This window comes from Drosophila sulfurigaster, unplaced genomic scaffold (assembly GCF_023558435.1).
Source record: "Drosophila sulfurigaster albostrigata strain 15112-1811.04 unplaced genomic scaffold, ASM2355843v2 contig_104_pilon, whole genome shotgun sequence".
In the NCBI taxonomy this organism is placed as follows: domain Eukaryota; kingdom Metazoa; phylum Arthropoda; class Insecta; order Diptera; family Drosophilidae; genus Drosophila; species Drosophila sulfurigaster.
In genome coordinates, this window is record NW_026909659.1 from 285,902 (window position 1) to 304,264 (window position 18,363).

An 18,363-nucleotide genomic window follows, 5' to 3' on the forward strand; every position below is an offset into this window, starting at 1 on the left:
ATAGGTAGCATTTGATCAGGCTTCAAATGATCCCGTATTTGATTACATTGCTCCTTTAGTTGTCGTGGTGATAATAGAAGTGGACTAATAGTGTTGTGGCGCACGTCTGTTAACACTTTGATGATTTCATTCTGCATTCGTTGTAAATTAGCAGCGAGCAACGTAAGTTGTGATGTCAGCGTGATGTACCAGTGATATTTATCTTGTATTATTCCATTAATTTGACTTTCAATTAGGTTGAGTCGTTTTGCGTATGCAATTTCATCTCGTTTCACTACGTTTATTGTTGAATCAACTAAGGATGTTTGGTTTTGTAATAACTCCAAAAGATGATCTTCATTGTCCTTGACCTTCGATGTTGTTTTCGACATGTCTTGTGCATATTGAGAATCTAATACACCAAATAGACTGCTTGCAATGTTTCCCACGATGTCCAATGGTGCTCGAACTTTCCGTGATTTGGCCAATAGCATATTTTCCATGATGAGTTCATTCTCTATGTGTCGGAAGTATTGGTATATTCCTTCACATGAGTGGGCGTCATTAAGTGTATCGTCATCGGACAGTGGTGTTAATGGTCGAGAGTTCAATATGGCCTCTATTTCGACTATAACTGTTTCCAGTTCTTCATAAGTAAGATCGGCTGTCGTCACAGGTGTTTTTCCTGAGTATACGTGACGTGGTACTTTTATGGTGTTCAGAACCTTTAGCTCCTCCCTGTAGCGTTTCCATTCCTCCTGAAGATAAGCCGGCAGATCGTCTTTGTACTCATAACCCTCCTTTGTGAGGTGTTGCATGAAAATTTTTGCTTTCATTACAACTGGGGAAAATAAACCAAGAGGATCAAATATCCTAAAGATTTCAGACACAACATCTCGTCTTGATATGTTGGCCTTTGTTGCTATTTCCGTTTTCCCACAAAGGTGATCTGTTATTGGTGTCCAGGTGATTCCGAGGGTCTTAATCGTGTAGTCCTTATATGAAGTCTCCTCCAGTTGTACATTTGAAGTGATGTGTTCCCTCGGAACTCCTTGTAGAACTTGGAAATTGTTGGTACACCATTTTCTTAACTTGAATCCAGAATTTTGCAGAAGTTTGTTAAGCTGTTGTTGCCTCTGTAGAGCTTCTGGTATAGTTTCGGCTCCGGTTAAGCAATCGTCTACATAGAAGTCGTTTTCCAATGCGGCAGCACCATTAGGGTATTCCTTTCTGCCTTTGTTGTGCTATGTGCTGCAAGCATTTTGTGGCTAAATATGGTGCAGCTTTTGTTCCATAGGTAACCGTTTTTTATCTGTAGTATCGCAAATCCTCAGATGGATCATTGCGCCAAACAATTGTTTGGAAATATTGGTCCTCGGGATTTATCCAGATTTGACGGTACATTTTCTCTATTTCCGCCGTGAAAACATATTTGTGAGTCCTAAATCGCAGCAAAATTGAAAATATAGAGTTTTGCACCGTAGGTCCTTTGTGCAGTATGTCGTTGAGCGATTTTCCTGATGACGTAACTGCAGATGCATCGAAAACCACTCTTAATTTGGTTGTTGTACTTTCAGGTTTGAGCACACAGTGATGTGGTATGAAGTACCGTGCTTTTGTTATTTCATTTGTGTGCATCTCCTTCATATGTCCAAGAGCTTCATATTCTTTCATGAAATCCACATAACTTGCCTTAGTTTGTGGTTCTCGCAATAGCCGTTTTTCCAAGGAAAGGAATCGTCGTGTCGCAAGATCACGACTCTCCCCCAGGGCTGAAGCATTATCCATAAATGGGAGACTAACAATCGGTTTCTTATCAATTGCAGTCTGAATGTTCTGGAGAAAATGCATTTCACATTGTTTCTCCAGTGGTGATAGACATGGTGTATCGGTTGAGAATGAATCCAGTTCCCAAAATTTAGTAATTTGTTGGTCTACCTTATCTTCTTCCGTTAGAGCTGCACAAGTAGTTGATCTCGATGAATTATGTTTTAATTTTCCAGCCACAATCCATCCTAGTTTGGTTTTCTGTAATCTTGGCAGTCCTTTACCCAACGATAAATGCTTGTCCTGCATTATGTCGTAGTAGTGTTCTGCTCCTAAGAGTAGATCAATATTTCCTGCTTTGTCAAAGTTAGGATCTGCCAATTCAATATGCTTTGGAAGTTTCCAACGAGCAATATCAATTGACTGTCCTGGTTGATCTGCAACAATGTGAGGCAATACAATAGCCTCCAATCGAGAGTTGAAATTGTTATGCTGTGATTTGAGCATAATATTAACACGTGCCTTCGATGTTTGTGTTCGTCCACCAATTCCATTTATTTGTAGCTCTGATTTTTTAACGTTGAAAGCTAATATATTTAATGCTCTTTCAGAGATTACATTGACTTGAGAACCTGAGTCAAGTAAGGCTCTGAATTCGGCCATTTGTCCATTATTGCCTTCAATAATAACTCGAGCAGTGGCTAAAAGTACATAATTGGTTTGTACTCCACTTGCTGATGCTGCAGTTTTGGATTCAGGCTTCGATTCCAAATGTAGAAGAGTGTTATGCCTTTTATCGCATTTAAAACAATTTTTCTTCTGGCATTCCTTTGCTGAATGATCGCGTTTGAAACATTTTACGCAAAACTTGTTCCTTTGAATCCAATTTAGTAGTTCAGCTGTTGTTTTCTTCAAAAATTCATTGCACTTGTATATAATGTGATTGGTTTTGTTACAGAAATAACATGTATATTCTGTACCAATCTGAGCGCATGTGCCTTTTTTTGGTGTGATTTATCTTATCACTGCCGGTAGCCTCCAATGTAAGGAACCGATGTTCCAAGAAGGTCAAAAACTGATCCAGTTTCTGCAGCTTCTTTGAGTCTACAACTGATTGTTCATATAACATATGAGTTTGACGATCCAATTTCCTTGTTAAACTACATAACAGTATTGGATCCCAGTTTTCAGTTCGAATTCCAATGTTATTTAGTGCAGATAATGTTTCTTTGATATTATCATGCATTGCTTTTATAGACTTCCCATCATTTGTTATTGACGGTTGGTCCAATATTTTTTGTATTAATGCGTTACTTAGCACTCTTTTGTTGCTAAAACGCTCTTGTAGCATATTCCAGGCTGTTGCATAATTTCCTTCGGTTAAGGATAGATGGCGTATTAAACACTAAGCATCTCCAGTGATGCTAGTTTTTTAAGTACCACATCTTTTCAATGATGGGTAATGATGCTTCATGAATCATTTTCTCGAAGATGTCATGAAATTGTTGCCATTTTAAATAATCCCCATCAAATTTGGGAATTTCAACCTTCGGCAACGGCAATGAGGCATGCATTTGGGGTATGTTAGCAGGACGAGAGATACTTTCTTCACATGTCATAGTTTGGACTCCTATGACGGCGTCTTCAGCTGCTAAATATCTCTGGTCTCTATATCCAAGTTTTGCAGGATCCTCAAATTTTTTATAAATTTCTATGTGAATCGTTGTTATCTTATTCCAATACTGATTTATGATTGGCATAAATCCTTGACGAGTTTCATTCGTCATTTTGTTCATGATGCGTTCCAAGCTATCCAGCAGAACCCTTTGTTCACGAATCATTGGCTCCAGTTCTGATTCTTCTTCACTAGAAGTAACCGATCCAGTATCCATTTGTATTGTGGATAATTGTTTTTTAAATTCTCCTTTGTAGGATACAACCAAATCCCTTATTTGATTGAAGTAGTCATTTTTAAAGTAATTGTGCTCAATTTCAGCACCTTCTGTTTTACTTCTTATATTTAAATCCTCTTTAGAAAATATTTCCCACAGCTTAACTAGCTTCTCAATGCGTTTTTGGAAGTAGTCTTGGTGTAGTTTTCGCTCAGGCGAGTCCTTTTTGTAATTGCTTATTACGTTTTGGATTTCTTCGCCTGTTATTAATTGCCTGTCCAGCAATGCGCTGATATTCGATGATGCCATTTTTTTATTTAAAGTAATACCTGACCCGTTGGAGGTATTTTGTTTTGTCGCTTTGACAGGTTGTGCCTCTACTCACAACCAAATAGGCGGTCAAGGTATACTTTTAAATATTACGGCTATGGAGCTTGATTTTCTCCTTCTTTGTTTCTGCCAAGTTGACTATCCAGTGATGTCCAAGATCGCCAAGTTGATCAGTTGTTGGTTTTTGAAATTGGTCTACCAGTTGACCAATTATACGTGTAGGATTCTCCGAAATAATCCTGAGTCCAGAAGTCGGGGGTCACCAAATGTTAATATGTTAGCTGAAAAGTTTGTTTTTGTCTGCCACAGGTTCTTGATACCAGTAACAATTTCGTTGCCGCAATCTGTACTTGAAACAAATTGAGCTCAGAGAAGTGAATACCACGAGTTTTCGTTGAGTACTGATTTTATTGTGGAATATGCAGGGTTTATATATACAATATCTTAAGAACTAATGTTTGTTTAGGTCCAATTCTTATCTGTTTATAGTTTACAATGGGTAGCCTGATAATCAATAGTTGTCTCATAGTTTATTAGTCTGAACAGTTGTAAAGTAGGATAACCTTATCTTATATCGCTTAAGTTTATGACGCATGCAGGTCAAATCATGCGTGCTGATAGATGGTGTGAAGTCGTAAATGCGCAGCGGTGCCTGTTTGTATAGGACTATCTGTTATCTATCTGCAGCGTACGATTTTCTGCTTGTCTCGAAATCGTACATCCTGCCGGCCGTTGAACGCAGTTTCAACAATCATCGATGTTAATGGTGAACGGCGGACTCGAAGTTGTATCAGTTTTCCTCATTGCCACCGCTGGTATCTGGACTTGCTGTGGTCTGTTGTCTCTCTTGTAACATTTTTTTACCCAGTGAATGGTCAATAATTTTATGATGAATGTTAGGCCGATGTACATTGCGATGTGGTGATGCTTGATCGTCTCAAGTCTATGTGGTAGTCTGAGTCTTCGGTTTGGTACGAGATCCCGTTTGAAGATCCAGTAGTTCGGTATAACCAAATTTATTTGTTTTCCTGGAGGTAATATTTTGTCTTTTAATCGTTGTATTGTTACCATCGATTTCTCCAAAACGGGCGTATGAGGTGAACGTAGATGTTTCTATACCAGTTTGCCTGATTACTGTTATTAGGGAGTTGCGTATGGTGCATCCTGCCTTTGCTGTCAGTAGCCCCTTGTTGCGTAACCAGATATCTGATGTTGCATCGGTGCAAATAGCTGAGAGTTTTATTGGCGTCCTTGTAGCAAATATCCATTGATTCTTTTTATGCATCTCTTGCCAAATGAACGTTTTATTTGTGATTTCCAGATGAAATGTCTGTTTTATTATGGAATAGTTGCATTTCGCAGCTCATTTCTGTAGAGAACATTGATTGCTTGCTGTGACAAATGAAATCATTTATCGATCTTGGACGACAATTTGCTATGTCTTCCGTCGTCATATCAACAAACTTATCTCGATAGTTGTTAATTGCAATGAATGGTGTTTTAATTTTGACTATACCTGTGCCGATATTAATGGTACTGTTATTTTTATAATCATCACATGATTATCTACTATGGTGCCTTCAGCTTGCATCAGTTTGTATGCCATGAGTATGTTTTCTTGGCTAATAGGTAGCATTTGATCAGGCTTCAAATGATCCCGTATTTGATTACATTGCTCCTTTAGTTGTCGTGGTGATAATAGAAGTGGACTAATAGTGTTGTGGCGCACGTCTGTTAACACTTTGATGATTTCATTCTGCATTCGTTGTAAATTAGCAGCGAGCAACGTAAGTTGTGATGTCAGCGTGATGTACCAGTGATATTTATCTTGTATTATTCCATTAATTTGACTTTCAATTAGGTTGAGTCGTTTTGCGTATGCAATTTCATCTCGTTTCACTACGTTTATTGTTGAATCAACTAAGGATGTTTGGTTTTGTAATAACTCCAAAAGATGATCTTCATTGTCCTTGACCTTTGATATTGTTTTCGACATGTCTTGTGCATATTGAGAATCTAATACACCAAATAGACTGCTTGCAATGTTTCCCACGATGTCCAATGGTGCTCGAACTTTCCGTGATTTGGCCAATAGCATATTTTCCATGATGAGTTCATTCTCTATGTGTCGGAAGTATTGGTACATTCCTTCACATGAGTGGGCGTCATTAAGTGTAGCGCACATTTCACCAATTTTGTTGTTCCTTTTGAAAATGTAGCCATGTCACTCCAATATGGCTTGAGATCGAAGTAAGCCACTATGGTCCAGTCAGCCACTGCTAATTGGGTTGTACCAATTTTCTCGAAAAATATTCCTGGTTTTGATCCAAACTGAGTTATTTGAATCGATTGGGCCCATGCTAATGATAGTAATAATAGCATGACAATCATAACACTGGTTATCGAAGCGTGATTTGGTTGTTTCCTTTTCCTCAGCTGGCGGTCTTCAACTGCTTTGTTTTCTTCTTCCACTTCATCTTCTTCAATTGGATGTTTGTCAGTGGGTTCTTCTTCATTAAAGAGTGGAGCAACATGTTGAATCTCACGTTTAAAAATCCCTTTGGTCGTTTTAACTTCAACCACTCGTGCAAAGTTGTCTTTCCCGTAGAAGACTCGAACAATTCTTCCCATGGGCCATTGTAATACAGGAACATTGTCTTCCTTTATTATTACTAAAGTGCCTTCCTTTATGTTTGCTGAGGATCTTCTCCATTTTTGACGTTGCTGCAACTGTTGTAGATACTCCTGCGACCATTGTTTCCAGAATGCATGTTTCAATTTTGAAACGGCCTGCCATCGATTACCTAACGTTTTTGGTTGCTGCGATGGTTCACAATCAGCTTGTGCAGTTAGCGGCTCTCCAGTTAGAAAGTGTCCAGGCGTTAGTGCTGTAACGTCATTTGGGCCATCGGACAGTGGTGTTAATGGTCGAGAGTTCAATATGGCCTCTATTTCGACTATAACTGTTTCCAGTTCTTCATAAGTAAGATCGGCTGTCGTCACAGGTGTTTTTCCTGAGTATACGTGACGTGGTACTTTTATGGTGTTCAGAACCTTTAGCTCCTCCCTGTAGCGTTTCCATTCCTCCTGAAGATGAGCCGGCAGATCGTCTTTGTACTCATTTTGCTTTCATTACAACTGGGGAAAATAAACCAAGAGGATCAAATATCCTAAAGATTTCAGACACAACATCTCGTCTTGATATGTTGGCCTTTGTTGCTATTTCCGTTTTCCCACAAAGGTGATCTGTTATTGGTGTCCAGGTGATTCCGAGGGTCTTAATCGTGTAGTCCTTATATGAAGTCTCCTCCAGTTGTACATTTGAAGTGATGTGTTCCCTCGGAACTCCTTGTAGAACTTGGAAATTGTTGGTACACCATTTTCTTAACTTGAATCCAGAATTTTGCAGAAGTTTGTTAAGCTGTTGTTGCCTCTGTAGAGCTTCTGGTATAGTTTCGGCTCCGGTTAAGCAATCGTCTACATAGAAGTCGTTTTCCAATGCGGCAGCACCATTAGGGTATTCCTTTCTGCCTTTTTGTGCTATGTGCTGCAAGCATTTTGTGGCTAAATATGGTGCAGCTTTTGTTCCATAGGTAACCGTTTTTTATCTGTAGTATCGCAAATCCTCAGATGGATCATTGCGCCAAACAATTGTTTGGAAATATTGGTCCTCGGGATTTATCCAGATTTGACGGTACATTTTCTCTATGTCCGCCGTGAAAACATATTTGTGAGTCCTAAATCGCAGCAAAATTGAAAATATAGAGTTTTGCACCGTAGGTCCTTTGTGCAGTATGTCGTTGAGCGATTTTCCTGATGACGTAACTGCAGATGCATCGAAAACCACTCTTAATTTGGTTGTTGTACTTTCAGGTTTGAGCACACAGTGATGTGGTATGAAGTACCGTGCTTTTGTTATTTCATTTGTGTGCATCTCCTTCATATGTCCAAGAGCTTCATATTCTTTCATGAAATCCACATAACTTGCCTTAGTTTGTGGTTCTCGCAATAGCCGTTTTTCCAAGGAAAGGAATCGTCGTGTCGCAAGATCACGACTCTCCCCCAGGGCTGAAGCATTATCCATAAATGGGAGACTAACAATCGGTTTCTTATCAATTGCAGTCTGAATGTTCTGGAGAAAATGCATTTCACATTGTTTCTCCAGTGGTGATAGACATGGTGTATCGGTTGAGAATGAATCCAGTTCCCAAAATTTAGTAATTTGTTGGTCTACCTTATCTTCTTCAGTTATAGCTGCACAAGTAGTTGATCTTGATGAATTATGTTTTAATTTTCCAGCCACAATCCATCCTAGTTTGGTTTTCTGTTATCTTGGCAGTCCTTTACCCAACGATAAATGCTTGTCCTGCATTATGTCGTAGTAGTGTTCTGCTCCTAAGAGTAGATCAATCTTTCCTGCTTTGTCAAAGTTAGGATCTGCCAATTCAATATGCTTTGGAAGTTTCCAACGAGCAATATCAATTGACTGTCCTGGTTGATCTGCAACAATGTGAGGCAATACAATAGCCTCCAATCGAGAGTTGAAATTGTTATGCTGTGATTTGAGCATAATATTAACACGTGCCTTCGATGTTTGTGTTCGTCCACCATTTCCATTTATTTGTAGCTCTGATTTTTTAACGTTGAGAGCTAATATATTTAATGCTCTTTGACTTGAGAACCTGAGTCAAGTAAGGCTCTGAATTCGGCCATTTGTCCATTATTGCCTTCAATAATAACTCGAGCAGTGGCTAAAAGTACATAATTGGTTTGTACTCCACTTGCTGATGCTGCAGTTTTGGATTCAGGCTTCGATTCCAAATGTAGAAGAGTGTTATGCCTTTTATCGCATTTAAAACAATTTTTCTTCTGGCATTCCTTTGCTGAATGATCGCGTTTGAAACATTTTACGCATAACTTGTTCCTTTGAATCCAATTTAGTCGTTCAGCTGTTGTTTTCTTCAAAAATTCATTGCACTTGTATATAATGTGATTGGTTTTGTTACAGAAATAACATGTATATTCTGTACCAATCTGAGCGCATGTGCCTTTTTTGGTGTGATTTATCTTATCACTGCCGGTAGCTTCCAATGTAAGGAACCGATGTTCCAAGAAGGTCAAAAACTGATCCAGTTTCTGCAGCTTCTTTGAGTCTACAACTGATTGTTCATATAACATATGAGTTTGACGATCAATTTCCTTGTTAAACTACATAACAGTATTGGATCCCAGTTTTCAGTTCGAATTCCAATGTTATTTAGTGCAGATAATGTTTTATGTGATATTATCATGCATTGCTTTTATAGACTTCCCATCATTTGTTATTGACGGTTGGTCCAATATTTTTTGTATTAATGCGTTACTTAGCACTCTTTTGTTGCTAAAACGCTCTTGTAGCATATTCCAGGCTGTTGCATAATTTCCTTCGGTTAAGGATAGATGGCGTATTAAACACTAAGCATCTCCAGTGATGCTAGTTTTTAAGTACCACATCTTTTCAATGATGGGTAATGATGCTTCATGAATCATTTTCTCGAAGATGTCATGAAATTGTTGCCATTTTAAATAATCCCCATCAAATTTGGGAATTTCAACCTTCGGCAACGGCAATGAGGCATGCATTTGGGGTATGTTAGCAGGACGTGTCATAGTTTGGACTCCTATGACGGCGTCTTCAGCTGCTAAATATCTCTGGTCTCTAACATATATCCAAGTTTTGCAGGATCCTCAATTTTTTTATAAATTTCTATGTGGATCGTTGTTATCTTATTCCAATACTGATATATGATTGGCATAAATCCTTGACGAGTTTCATTCGTCATTTTGTTCATGATGCATTCCAAGCTATCCAGCAGAACCCTTTGTTCACGAATCATTGGCTTCAGTTCTGATTCTTCTTCACTGGAAGTAACCGATCCAGTATCCATTTGTATTGTGGATAATTGTTTATTAAATTCTCCTTTGTAGGATACAACCAAATCCCTTATTTGATTGAAGTAGTCATTTTTAAAGTAATTGTGCTCAATTTTAGCACCTTCTGTTTTACTTCTTATATTTAAATCCTCTTTAGAAAATATTTCCCACAGCTTAACTAGCTTCTCAATGCGTTTTTGGAAGTAGTCTTGGTGTAGTTTTCGCTCAGGCGAGTCCTTTTTGTAATTCCTTATTGCGTTTTGGATCTCTTCGCCTGTAATTAATTGCCTGTCCAGCAATGCGCTGATATTCGATGATGCCATTTTTATACCCGCTACCCATAGGGTAGAAGGGTATTATAACTTTGTGCCGGCAGGAAATGTATGTAACAGGTAGAAGGAGGCATCTCCGACCCTATAAAGTATATATATTCTTGATCAGCGTCAACGGCCGAGACGATCTAGCCATGTCCGTCTGTCCGTCTGTGTGTCTGTGTGTCTGTCCGTCTGTGTGTCTGTCCGTCCGTCCGTATGAACACCTAGATCTCAGAGACTATAAGAGATAGAGCTATAATTTTTTTTTTCGACAACATTTGTTATGTTTGCACGCAGATCAAGTTTGTTTCAAATTTTTGCCACGCCCCCTTCCGCCCACGCAAATCAAAAAAAATCGAATAACAAGCGTAATTTTAAAGCTAGAGTTACGAATTTTGGTATATATAATAATTACTATAGTAGTTATGATTCCTGAAAATTTGGTTCAGATCAGATAAAAATTGTCGAAGTTATTAAAGAAATACTTTTGTATGGGCAAAAACGCCTACTTACTAGGGGTCTAAGTTACTTTTTCTGACAATCTGGTATATTGTGCCGTCTATGGTATATTTTGAATGCGGTACTATATCGATATACCACATATACCATTTGGTATATTTTTAGTATTTTTGTAGTATATTTGGTATATTTTGAGAAATATACCGCAAAATATATTGCTTTTATTCAAAATGGGTAGCGGGTATCTCACAGTCGAGTACACTCGACTGTAGCTTTCTCACTTGTTTTATTTAAAGTAATACCTGACCCGTTGGAGGTATTTTGTCTTGTCGCTTTGACAGGTTGTGCCTCTACTCACAACCAAATAGGCGGTCAAGGTATACTTTTAAATATTACGGCTTTGAAGCTTGATTTTCTCCTTCTTTGTTTCTGCCAAGTTGACTATCCAGTGATGTCCAAGATCGCCAAGTTGATCAGTTGTTGGTTGGATTCTCCAAAATAATCCTGTGTCCAGAAGTCGGGGGTCACCAAATGTTAATATGTTAACTGAAAAGTTTGTTTTTGTCTGCCACCGGTTCTTGATACCAGTAACAATTTCGTTGCCGCAATCTGTACTTGAAACAAATTGAGCTCAGAGAAGTGAATACCATGAGTTTTCGTTGAGTTCTGATTTTATTGTGGAATATGCAGGGTTTATATATACAATATCTTAAGAACTAATGTTTGTTTAGGTCCAATTCTTATCTGTTTATAGTTTACAATGGGTAGCCTGATAATCAATAGTTGTCTCATAGTTTATTAGTCTGAACAGTTGTAAAGTAGGATAACCTTATCTTATATCGCTTAAGTTTATGACGCATGCAGGTCAAATCATGCGTGCTGATAGATGGTGTGAAGTCGTAAATGCGCAGCGGTGCCTGTTTGTATAGGACTATCTGTTATCTATCTGCAGCGTACGATTTTCTGCTTGTCTCGAAATCGTACAAATAGGTTAAGATCGTTTCGACCCTAAGGCCTCTAATCATTCGCTTTACCAGATAAGATTATTTTATACAACAGTTAAATGCACCAGCTATCCTGAGGGAAACTTCGGAAGGAACCAGCTACTAGATGGTTCGATTGGTCTTTCGCCCCTATACTCAATTCTGACAATCAATTTGCACGTCAGAACTGTTTCGGTCTTCCATCAGGGTTTCCCCTGACTTCAACCTAATCAAGTATAGTTCACCATCTTTCGGGTCACAGCATATATGCTCGAGGTACGTTCCAGTTAGAGGCATAAATAATATAAATATTATACATAACTATATAGAACGCCCCGGGATTGCGTTAATTAACTATAAATAGTTAAAAAACTAATCCCAATAATAGTCAAGTTAATTACGCTATTAGGTTTATATCCCAATAACTTGCACATATGTTAGACTCCTTGGTCCGTGTTTCAAGACGGGTCCCGAAGGTATCCTGAATCTTTCGCATTGTTAATCATACAAGTGCTTATAATAAACATAAAAATCAATGATAATCATGCCATTATATAATTCCGAAAAATTACCGCACTGTACTCATATAATCTATCAGCACTTTTTCAAATTTTTTAAATTTATTTTATGTTAAAATGCAAGCACTCTAATTTAAATAAACTCTTATCAAAATTGTTTGATAAATTCCATACATGCTAATAGATTACAACGTCGTTATATGGAAAAAATGCACACTATCGTTATAATATTGATTAAATATTACAATTCTAATGATGAATTTTCCATAACGGATATTCAGGTTCATCGGGCTTAACCTCTAAGCAGTTTCACGTACTATTTAACTCTATATTCAGAGTTCTTTTCAACTTTCCCTCACGGTACTTGTTTACTATCGGTCTCATGGTTATATTTAGTTTTAGATGGAGTTTACCACCCACTTAGTGCTGCACTATCAAGCAACACGACTCTTTGGAAACATCATCTAATAATCATTAACGTTATACGGGCCTGGCACCCTCTATGGGTAAATGGCCTCATTTAAGAAGGACTTAAATCGTTAATTTCTCATACTAGAATATTGACGTTCCATACACTATATTTTATGCTAGACATTCCTCAGTATTATTTGAAATGAATAAAGCACATATAATTCTTCAAATTTCTCATGTAACAGAGTTTTAGTATTTTCATTTATTAATTCATATTATGAATATCTTAAGCGAGAACTTTTTAGATTCACACTTATATTATCAATAATATACAATGTGCTTAAAATTCCGAAAAATTTTAAACAACTTATTTAGCATAGTCTTACAACCCTCAACCATATGTAGTCCAAGCAGCACTAAAAAATTAATTAAAGTACATAACAGCATGGACTGCGATATGCGTTCAAAATGTCGATGTTCATGTGTCCTGCAGTTCACACGATGATGCACAGTTTGCTGCGTTCTTCATCGACCCATGAGCCGAGTGATCCACCGCTTAGAGTGATACAATTTTTTTTTTTATTTCATTACGTCAACAATATTTTTATTGAAAGAAATTAAAAATACACCATTTTACTGGCATATATCAATTCCTTCAATAAAATTTTTTTTTATACCTAAATAAATGTTGCGAAATGTCTTAGTTTTACATAATCGATAATAATAAGATATATGACAAGTATATTTTAGCTAAATATATTTATTATGATCAACATATGTAAAGCGTTAACCTGCAAACAGTTACAACATTGTTTTTCTTTAGGTGTTGCGAACCAATGTATGCGCACTGGAATATGCACAATACATTTTGCAATGCATGTATATTGTGGTACATATACACGCAGTTTTTTATTTTATCCAAAACACATAAAACACTCTTAATACAGTATATAATAATAATAATACATAACAAACGGTATTTAGCTAATTTAAATTATTATATGTTGCATAATTGTATCTCATATGATTGAATAAAATATTTATATTTATTAGTTACTTAATTTATTAAATATTGCAATTCCTAAAAAGAAAAACAAATTTAATTTATTAACGGTTAGATGCAATCAAACAATAATGATCCTTCCGCAGGTTCACCTACGGAAACCTTGTTACGACTTTTACTTCCTCTAAATAATCAAGTTCGGTCAACTTTTGCGAAACAACCGCAACACACAAGGCGTCACAGTGATCACGTCCGGAGACCTCACTAAATAATTCAATCGGTAGTAGCGACGGGCGGTATGCACAAAGGGCAGGGACGTAATCAATGCGAGTTAATGACTCACACTTACTGGGAATTCCAAGTTCATGTGAACAGTTTCAGTTCACAATCCCAAGCATGAAAGTGGTTCAGCGGTTTGCCCGGACCTCTCGGTCTAGGAAATACACGTTGATACTTTCATTGTAGCGCGCGTGCAGCCCAGGACATCTAAGGGCATCACAGACCTGTTATTGCTCGATCTCATTATTGCTAGACGCAATGTGTCCATTTAAGAAGCTAGTGTCCTTATAATGGGACAAACCAACAGGTACGGCTCCACTTATATAAACACATTCAAACACAATAAACATTTTACTGCCACCATGAATGAAGGCTATATAAGCTTCAACACCATAATCCTGAAGATATCTATTTAATATATTTGAGTCTCGTTCGTTATCGGAATTAACCAGACAAATCACTCCACGAACTAAGACGGCCATGCACCACCATCCATAGATTCGAAAAAGAGCTGTCAATCTGTCTTACACACTTACGTTCGGACCTGGTAAGTTTTCCCGTGTTGAGTCAAATTAAGCCGCAGGCTCCAATCCTGGTGGTGCCCTTCTGTCAATTCCTTTAAGTTTCAGCTTTGCAACCATACTTCCCCCGGAGCCCAAAAGCTTTGGTTTCCCGGGAAGCGACTGAGAGAGCCATAAAAGTAGCTACACCCAATTGCTAGCTGGCATCGTTTATGGTTAGAACTAGGGCGGTATCTGATCGCCTTCGAACCTCTAACTTTCGTTCTTGATTAATGAAAACATCTTTGGCAAATGCTTTCGCTTAAGTTAGTCTTACGACGGTCCAAGAATTTCACCTCTCGCGTCGTAATACTAATGCCCCCAAACTGCTTCTATTAATCATTACCTCTTGATCTGAAAACCAATGAAAGCAGAACAGACCCTGATTCCCCGTTACCCGTTGCAACCATGGTAGTCCTAGATACTACCATCAAAAGTTGATAGGGCAGACATTTGAAAGATTTGTCGTCGGTACGAGACCATACGATCTGCATGTTATCTAAAGTTCAACCAGTGTAACGATCTTGCGATCGCTTGGTTTAAGCCTAATAAAAGCACACGTTCCAGAAGGTCCGTGTTTTAATTGCATGTATTAGCTCTAGAATTACCACAGTTATCCAAGTAACTGTTAACGATCTAAGGAACCATAACTGATATAATGAGCCTTTTGCGGTTTCACTATTAATTCGAGTGTACTTAGACATGCATGGCTTAATCTTTGAGACAAGCATATAACTACTGGCAGGATCAACTAGAATAATGTTCATTTCATTATGTAAATAATATTTAAAATATAATTACATAAATCTTCAAATATGTAAAATACATGACAACTCACAAATATTTTTGAATAACAAACGATAATATTCAATAATTGTATATATATATATATATGTTATACTTGACATGTACTATACGAATGTGGCCACAATTAGATAGCATTCACGTTCGCTAGTTATAATTCACAATTGTTTATATAAATATATATAATTATATATAAAATATATATGCATATAATCGTTCAAAAATATCATTTTATTTCAACTTACTAAATATATTATATCACACATGCATATTTATAATTTAAATTCAATTAATTGAATAAAAAATTATTTTATTTTGATGACAAATTGATAATTCTATCTAATTTTGCATTTACGTGTAGACAATATTATATTAGTAAAAAACCTCCGTCCACAATAAATAATTTTTATAGTGTCTTTGAGGATTTTCAATTATTCACAAAATATTAATTCTTTAGCTACGAAAACACCTTTGGAATAAGACATTTAATTCGTCATATGCTTATAAAATATTAGTTATTATATAAACATATAAACGTCGGATGAGACTTTTTTGTAATAACATAATTATTACCTATTATGCAAACTGAAATATATGCATCCAATACATACATATACGTGATGAGCACACACTGCTCACCATGTATAGGTTTTGCTAACGGCCTGATTAAAAGCCGGCCAGAGGTGGAACACTTTATCCACACACACAACACAGACATACTCCTCATCTCCGAAACTCACTTCTCAAATAGATCATACATCCGACTTTATGGGTATGTCATCATCCACGCTGACCACCCCAGCGGCAGAGCTCATGGCGGAGCGGCAATTTAATTTTAAAGCGGGCATAAAGTACAACGAGCTGTGTACCTTAGAGGAAGACTGGGTACAATGTGCCAAAGTCAATCTGCCCAGCCGACTAGGCGACCTTACAGTCGCCGCGGTCTACCTCCCCCCCAGACACAGAGTATCAGAAAGGCATTTTGATCTGCTGCTGAGCAGTCTGGGTAACAGATTTCTAATTGGGAGCGATTTCAACGCAAAGCATCGATGGTGGGGATGCCGAGTCAGCAACCCTAAAGGAAGCGCACTACTTAGGTGCATCCAGCGCAGGAGCATCGTATGCCACACCACAGGAGAGCCCACCTACTGGCCAACAGATCCGACCAAAATTCCCGACACCCTGGACATGGCCCTCTCCAAAGGATTTGATAGTGCCAAAGTCTCGTGCTCTTCTAACGCGGACCTTTTCTCCGACCACAGCGCAGTGGAACTGCGGCTGAACCTCCCTGCACTGAGAAAAGCTGCACATCCCAGGATGATCAAGAGGAGCACGAGACTGCAATCCTACAAAGCCTGGCTAACGGAAAATGTCAACCCAGTGCAAGATCTTACCTCCACCGAGCAAGTGGACAACGCCATCAACGAGCTCACGCAACACATGCACAACGCCGCAGCACATGCTTCCCCCAGAACTCCAATCTCTCCCAGACTACCAACGAGGGTCCTACACCTTTAGTCTTCAGAGATCGCCTCGCTGGTAGCTGAGAAGAGACGGTTGCGACGAGTATGGTTCCTATCCAGAAATCCTAGAGATAAAAGGGTATTTAACAGAGCCGCAAAGCAGCTTAAGGATAAGCTCCTAAAGCTCAGTCAGAGCTCGTTTGAGGAGTTCCTGGCCAATGTTGAGCCTGGAGACCCACAGCACAACCTTTGGCAGGTCACTCGTCATATAAAACGACCTACTAAGAGAGTTGCTCCAGTCCAGCGTGCTAGTGGCACCTGGTGCCGCACAGAGCAAGAAAGAGCTGAAGCTTTTGTGGAGCACCTCAGCGAAGCCTTCAAGCCGATAATGAGATGCACCGACCTGGATATCTCAGCTACGCAACGTGCCCTACAACTATTAGATGAAAACACCAACAATTACCAAGAAGAGCTAGCTATGGTCTCGGTGGATGAGGTCAAACTTGAGATCGAGGGACTCAAGACGAATAAATCGCCGGGCGCTGATGGCATTGAAGCACTGGCTGTTAAGCTTCGCCCCCCTTCCTGCCTACAACTCCTCGCCAACATATACAGGTGCTTTCAGCTAGGACATTTTCCAACCATCTGGAAACGAGCAGAGGTAATTCTTATACCTAAACCTGGCAAACCTGAAGCCAATCTTGGCTCTTATCGTCCGATAAGTTTGCTGTCGATACTCTCCAAAATACTCGAAAGAGTATTTTTGCGCAGAATATTGCCAGTGCTGGAAGAAGCTGGGTTGATTCCGGATCACCAGTTTGGCTTCAGGCGTTCTCACTCCACCCCGGAACAATGCCACCGTTTAGTCAGAGTGATACTGGACGCATTCGAGGAGAAGAACTACTGCTGCGCCGTAATGCTTGACGTGAAGCAAGCTTTCGACAGAGTCTGGCACCCAGGGCTACTGCTTCAGCTTAAGAGAAACCTGCCTCAACCCCATTACGCATTTCTGCAATCTTACCTCGACAACAGAAGCTTTTATGTCAGATGCGGAGATGCGCGATCTACCACAAAAGGTATCGAAGCCGGTGTACCACAAGGCAGCGTCCTAGGCCCTCTATTGTACACATTGTACACAGCGGACATGCCTACATTTTTCAACGAGAACCTATTGGTTGCCACATACGCCGATGACACAGCCTTCCTTGCCACAGCACGAACCCCACAGGATGCGTCGGAAATTATACAAAATCAGCTAAACACCATCGAGCCCTGGCTAAGGAGGTGGAACATCTCGGTAAACCCTGAAAAGTCCACGCAAACCACATTTGCACTCCGCAACGGCAATTGCCCGCTTGTCAGTCTTAATGGGGATAATATTCCAGAAAATCGCACGCCCAAATACCTGGGCATGACGCTCGACAGGCGGTTAACATGGCGCACATGCAAACTTAAACTGCTCGTTTACAAAACCATCATTAAGCCAATCTGGACTTGTGGCATCCAGCTGTGGGGCACTGCCTGCAAATCAAACTGCAGGAACATCCAAAGGCTGCAGAACAAGGCTCTGAGAATGGTCTCGAACGCTCATCCTTACCATGACAACAGCACCATCCACGAGGTACTCAGGGTTCCCTGGGTAAAAGATGAAATTCGAAAAGTGAACACGAATTACATCAACAGGCTCC

General features: G+C 38.9%; 1 non-coding gene across 1 annotated transcript; it reads right to left on the reverse strand.

Moving 5' to 3' along the window:
• Window positions 1-12,951: 12,951 nt before the first annotated feature.
• On the reverse strand, window positions 12,952-13,130 carry LOC133849652 (5.8S ribosomal RNA). Its single transcript, XR_009895408.1, has one exon. It is a non-coding gene; the product is annotated as a 5.8S ribosomal RNA (ribosomal RNA).
• Window positions 13,131-18,363: the final 5,233 nt, after the last annotated feature.